Source organism: Plecotus auritus (assembly GCF_963455305.1).
Source record: "Plecotus auritus genome assembly, chromosome: 14".
NCBI lineage: Eukaryota > Metazoa > Chordata > Mammalia > Chiroptera > Vespertilionidae > Plecotus > Plecotus auritus.
The window spans coordinates 16,939,063-16,945,062 of record NC_137780.1 but is presented as its reverse complement, the minus strand read 5'-3'; the positions used below and the strand labels follow the sequence as shown (position 1 = coordinate 16,945,062).

The following is a 6,000-nucleotide window of genomic DNA, read 5'->3' as shown; positions in this document are numbered from 1 at the left end:
TTCCAATACAAATTCTCATTCCCAAACCCCAGAAAGACAACATGGCCCACGGCGGATGAAGGACAGCAAGAGGAAGCCCCATCCACAGAACCTCCTGGGGCATCACCCCTGGGTCCTCATCAAACCCCAAGGTTGGAGGAATCTCAATCCTGGAAACTGCCCCCAAAGGAATGGGGTCAGGGTGACCCTGTCTCTGGAAAGGAGGGAGGGAGGGTGGGTAAGGACGGGATACCTTGTGGCCAGCATCCTTAGAGTCATTTCCCATCTGGGGTCGCCCCTAGGATGACAAGGTCAGGCATGCAGCCCAGGGTAGCAGCTGCACCCTTATATCCAGACCCCATGCAAATGGGGCTCTCCTCCTGCTCATAAAAGGGATCCTTGCCCGGCATGTTGGGGAGACACCAAGAACCCAAGTGCCTGAGAGAGGACCCCAGTGGCTCCACCATGGACTTGGTGCCAAGCTGCGTTTTCCTCCTAATCATTCTTCAAGGTCATTCTCAGGAGAGGGGAGCGCTGAGACCTGTGCCTGTGCCTGTTTTTGCTTCCATGTGATTCTAAGTCCACCTTGTGTCTCTGTGTTTGCAGGTGTCCAGTGTGAGGTGCAGCTGGTGGAGTCTGGGGGAGGCTTGGTGTCGCCTGGGGGGTCTCTGAGACTCTCCTGTGCAGCCTCTGGATTCACCTTCAGTGACTACTGGATGGACTGGGTCCGCCAGGCTCCAGGGAAGGGGCTGGAGTGGGTCTCATACATTAATGGTGATGGAAGTTCCACATCCTACGCAGACTCTGTGAAGGGCCGCTTCACCATCTCCAGGGACAACGCCAAGAACACGCTGTATCTGCAAATGAACAGCCTGAGAGTCGAGGACACAGCCGTGTATTACTGTGGGGACACACAGTGAGGGGAAGTGAGCGTGAGCCAGGACACAAACCTCCCTGAAGGAGGCAGCAGGACTGGGCTGCAGGGAACTGTCAGGACACCAGGGGGCGCTCAAGACCAACACAGGGCCCAGCCCAGAAGCAGGTGGAGAGTTCAGCAAAAATAACATTTCCTGCTCTGCCTTAAATTAGTTTTGCTCCAAGGCACAGCCACAGAGCTCACAGAGGCCCTTTCCTATGTCTAGTTTAGGGATTGTATTTGTGAACAACAACAAAAATGAGTTTTGTGGAAAATTTGACAAAACTCAGGGACTGAAAAGGACCTCACAGGAGGCTCTGGTCACACATTCCTGCCTGGGCAGCCCTGGGGGTGGGCAGGCCCCAGGCTATAACTTCTTTACTGAAAGGCTCATCTTGACCTTGAGCACCCCCATCCATGGTTCCTGTGCATCTGGGTTGACACACCTGTGACATCAGCATGACCTCCCTCAGGAGAGCACCTGCTGGTAACTGTCCTGGCACCCAGTCCCCGCCTTGCTCTCTCCCTCCTCCCTGTCACCTCCTCACCTTCCCTCCTGAACTTCAAATGCACAAACGCAGCTGCAAACGGTTATTCTCCGTGCATTTGAGGTCTTGGTCCCCAACAGTTGTTGTCAGTTTGGCTCCAATCAAAGCTTATAACACATTCTCTCCATGTTCAGACTTTTCTTATGTTGTATCACAAATCGGCAAGCAGGACAAGACGCCTAATGAGCCAATTAGTTAGGAGTCATCTTTATTGCACGCAGGTTCAGAGCAGATTACCTCTGTCAAATTCTGAACTAACACAGAAGGGAGTATTTCCTTTTTTTATATCCTTCTAGTTCTTTCTGTAAGACAGCTTGTAAACTTGAATTCATATTAAATCTAATCAAACACCTGTAACCTTGGATGAACAAACACTTGGCAGAATATGTGAATTAATATAATGTATTAGCCCCTTTACATGGCTAGCTTGCAATGTCAGACAGTTAAGTTTATCTTTTCTATTATTCAAGTGGGAAAAAAACATTATATATTTTAGAATAAGAGACTATCTAAAAATAACAGAATAGTTCAAATAGCAGTTTTCCAAAGGAGGGACCACCATGCTTTACTTACATCAACAAATTGTCTTTTCTTCATTTACAACATACGTTCATACACATTTCTTCCCTGTGTGGAGAGGAAAGTACACACAATTATTACAAACCTGCTACCTGAATGGGATTAATTCTAATGAGTTCGCACTCTTTGGTGTGCAGGCCGATGCTCCAACCACTGAGCAACACCAGCCAGGGCTCCATTTTTAAAGGATGGAAATGCTTCCACATGGAGAGGCTGGGAACACAGGCCTTTTGCACACAAACAGCAGGGAAGTCGAGTGAAATCTGTGGTTTCGGGCAGGCAGCTGCGGGCTTGTGACGGGACAGCAGGTTTGAGATGGAGGCTGTGGCCACAGGGTCCAGCCCAGCCTCTCCTCCCTCGTCACTTGTATACATTCGAGTTATTGATAGGGGAGAAATAGAATGTGGGGAACCAGCTAGAATTGTAAGACACAGTAACCAAACTCTGTTGACCATGATTGTTTATTCTGATTGAAGAAGCACATTCTCGACTGGGACTGGGTGGTGGTGGAGGGAGGCGGGTAGTGGGCTTTAGCGCCTTTTCTGGCGGCGGTAGGTTTGACGCGTTCTGAAGGACTGGACCTGGGAGGAGGAGACTGTACGGGTGCAGGGCAAATCTTGCATCTTGAAATTTGCTACAGGGCTGAAAGGATTGGATCATTTTGTCCTTGATTTTTCTCTATTTAAAGACTGAAATATTGGAGCCATGGGAATAAAGGTTCAACGTCCACGATGTTTTTTTGACATCGCCATTAATAATCAACCAGCTGGAAGAGTTGTCTTTGAATTATTTTCTGATGTGTGTTCCAAAACATGCGAGAACTTCCGTTGTCTTTGTACAGGTGAAAAGAGAACAGAGAAATCAACTCAGAAGCCATTACATTATAAGAGTTGTCTGTTTCACAGAGTTGTCAAAGATTTTATGGTTCAGGGTGGTGACTTCAGTGAAGGAAATGGACGAGGAGGGGAATCTATTTATGGAGGGTTTTTTGAAGATGAGAGTTTTGCTGTTAAACACAACAAAGAATTTCTCTTGTCAATGGCCAACAGAGGGAAGGATACAAATGGTTCTCAGTTTTTCATAACAACAAAACCAACTCCTCATTTAGATGGGCATCATGTTGTTTTTGGGCAAGTGATTTCTGGTCAAGAAGTTGTGAGGGAGATAGAAAATCAGAAAACAGATGCAGCTAGCGAACCATTTGCTGAGGTGCGGATACTCAGTTGTGGAGAGCTAATTCCCAAATCTAAAGCTAAGAAAGAAGAAAAGGCATAAATCCTCCTCCTCATCATCATCCAGTGACTCAGATAGCTCAAGTGATTCTCAGTCCTCTTCTGATTCTTCTGATTCTGAAAGTGCTTCTGAAGAGAAATCAAAAAAAAGAAACATAGGAAAAATTCCTGAAAACACAAGAAAGAAAAGAAGAAGCGAAAGAAAAGCAAGAAAAGCTCATCTGGTGAAAGTGAGGCTGAAAATCTTGATGCACAACCCCAGTCTACTGTCTGTCCAAAAGAGATCCCTCCTATTCCTGAAAATAGATTTCTAATGAGAAAAAGTCCTCCTAAAGCTGATGAGAAAGAAAGGAAAAACAGAGAAAGAGACAGAGAGAGAGTGTAATCCACTTAACCCCCAGCCTGCTTCATACCAGAGGCGACTTTTGGTTACTAGGTCTGGCAGGCAAATTAAAGGAAGAGGACCGAGGCGTTATCGAACTCCATCTAGATCCACATCAAGGGATCGTTTCAGACGAGTGAGACTCCTCCACATTGGAGGCAAGAGATGCAAAGAGCTCAAAGAATGACAGTATCAAGTGGTGAAAGATGGATCAAAGGGGATAAGAGTGAGTTAAATGAAATAAAAGAAAATCAAAGAAGCCCAGTTAGAGTAAAAGAGAAGAAAATAACTGATCTCAGGCATGTGTCTGAGAGTCCAAACAGAAAAAGTGAAAAGGAAAAGAAAATTAAAGACCATAAATCTAACAGCAAAGAGAGAGATGTCAGAAGAAATTCAGAGAAAGATGATAAGTATAATAAAAACAAGGTGAAGAAAAGGGCCAAATCTAAAAGTAGGAGTAAAAGCAAAGAGAAATCAAAGAGTAAGGAAAGAGATACAAAGCATAATAGACATGAAGAAAAGAGGATGAGGTCAAGGAGGAAAGAAAAGGATCATGAGAATACAAAATAAAAAGAAAAGTCCGATTCTAAAGGAAAAGATCAGGAAAGGAATAGAAGTAAAGAGAAGTCTAAAGAGTTAGCAGTAATGAGCATGATCATAACAAAAGTAAGGAAAAGGATAGATGTGCAGTCTAGAAGTAGAGAACTCGATACAACTAAAGGCAAACACAGTTACATAGTAGAACAAGGGAACGAAGCAGAAGCAGGGACAGGAGCAGAAGAGTGCGATCCAGAAGCCATGACAGTGATCGCAGCAGAAGCAAGGAGTACCATAAATACAGAGAGCAGGAGTCCAGGAGAAGAGGAAGGTCACGGAGCCGAGAGAGAAGAGCTACACCAGGACGATCCAGAAGTAAAGATAGAAAGAGAAGAAGAGATTCACGGAGCTCAGAGAGAGAAGAAAGTCAAAGCAGGAACAAAGGAAAACACAGAAACCAAGAAGGTAAGAGTTCACACAGAAAAGAAAATCCTGAGGGTGAGAGGAGAATGCACTCTAAAAATCGTGATCATAATAGTTCAAATGATAACAGGGATAAAAAGGCTGGTAGAGATCAAAGTCCATTCGCAAAAAAAGAAAACAAGTAGTCAGGACAATGAATTAAAAGTTCTCCACATTACAACATAAGGAGGATGAGAAGACCAGATCCCCAGCGGAAAAAGAAAACCAAAAATCAAAGGGTCAAGAAAATGACCATGCACATGATAAAAATAAAATTTTTGATCATGAATCAAGCCCTGGAACAGATGAAGACAAAAGTGGATGAGTGAGTTGGATGAACTTATTTCCATTCTGTCTCAAATTTTAAGTTTTAGAGACTTGCTGATGAATCTCCTTTATGTTGTTTCTCTCTTCTCATTGTTTTGGGTTGTTTATGTTTGTCCTTTTTTTTTTTTTAACATGGACTTTATTGAGTTGATCTTTTGATAATCTGCAAGCTGGATAATTTGTACTGCTAAAGTTTTAATAAACTTGAAAAAAGAAAAAGAAAAAAACACACACACAAAAAAAAGAAGCACATTCTCACCTGGCTGGCAGCCGCACAGGGACCTGGGAGCTCACCTGGAAGTGCAGCCCTTCCTCCCCATTTGGAGCTGCCGATTATCATGGAGAGATTCACAGCTTCCCTGCAGGAAGCGGCCTGCCAGCCCTTGGGAGACCCCAGCCCTCTGCTGCCTGTCAACGGCCCCTTTGGCATAGCCTTTGTCTACTTCCCGTGTAAGGCTTATGGGGGGGCAGAGCAGATTTCTGTGGATGACCGGCTGCGCTCCCATATTGCCCGCAGCATTGGAATAAAGGCTCATATATGATTCAACCCTGTCTCTGCCTAATTGGCTCAAGCAGGGACCCATGCATTGTCCGTTACATATTCATGTGTGTGAGATGTGATTGGGGAAAACAACAAAGACAATCTTTCAGTCTCAAAATAAAAGAATCATTCCAATGCAAGTCCTTATTCCCAAACCCCAGGGAGGCAACATGATCCACGGCAGGTGAAGGAGAGCAAGAGGAAGCCCCATCCACAGAACCTCATGGGGCAGTACCCCGGGTTCCTCATCAAAACCCCAAGAATTGAGGACTCTCAATCCTGGGAGCTGCCCCCAAGGAATGGGGTCAGGGTGATCCAGTCTCCGGAAAGGAGGGAGGGAGGGAGGGTCAGGACAGAACCCCTTGTGGCCCAGCATCCTTGAGTCATTTCCCATCTGGGGTCACCCCTAGGATGACAAGGTCAGGCATGCAGCCCAGGGTCCTAGCTTCACCCTTATATCCAGACTCTATGCAAATGGGCTCTCCTCCTGCTCATAA

General features: G+C 45.4%; 1 pseudogene and 1 gene segment (V, D, J or C); both read left to right on the top strand.

The window, feature by feature from the left end:
• Positions 1–398: 398 nt before the first annotated feature.
• The window catches only part of LOC308238770 (immunoglobulin gamma-1 heavy chain-like), a 143,042-nt gene continuing 137,440 nt past the window's right edge, over positions 399–6,000 (top strand). The window contains exons 1-2 of the C gene segment in view: positions 399–490; positions 586–895.
• Positions 3,405–4,960, top strand: LOC308238703 (annotated as a pseudogene). The gene has a single exon. The product of its transcript is annotated as an uncharacterized misc_RNA (transcript).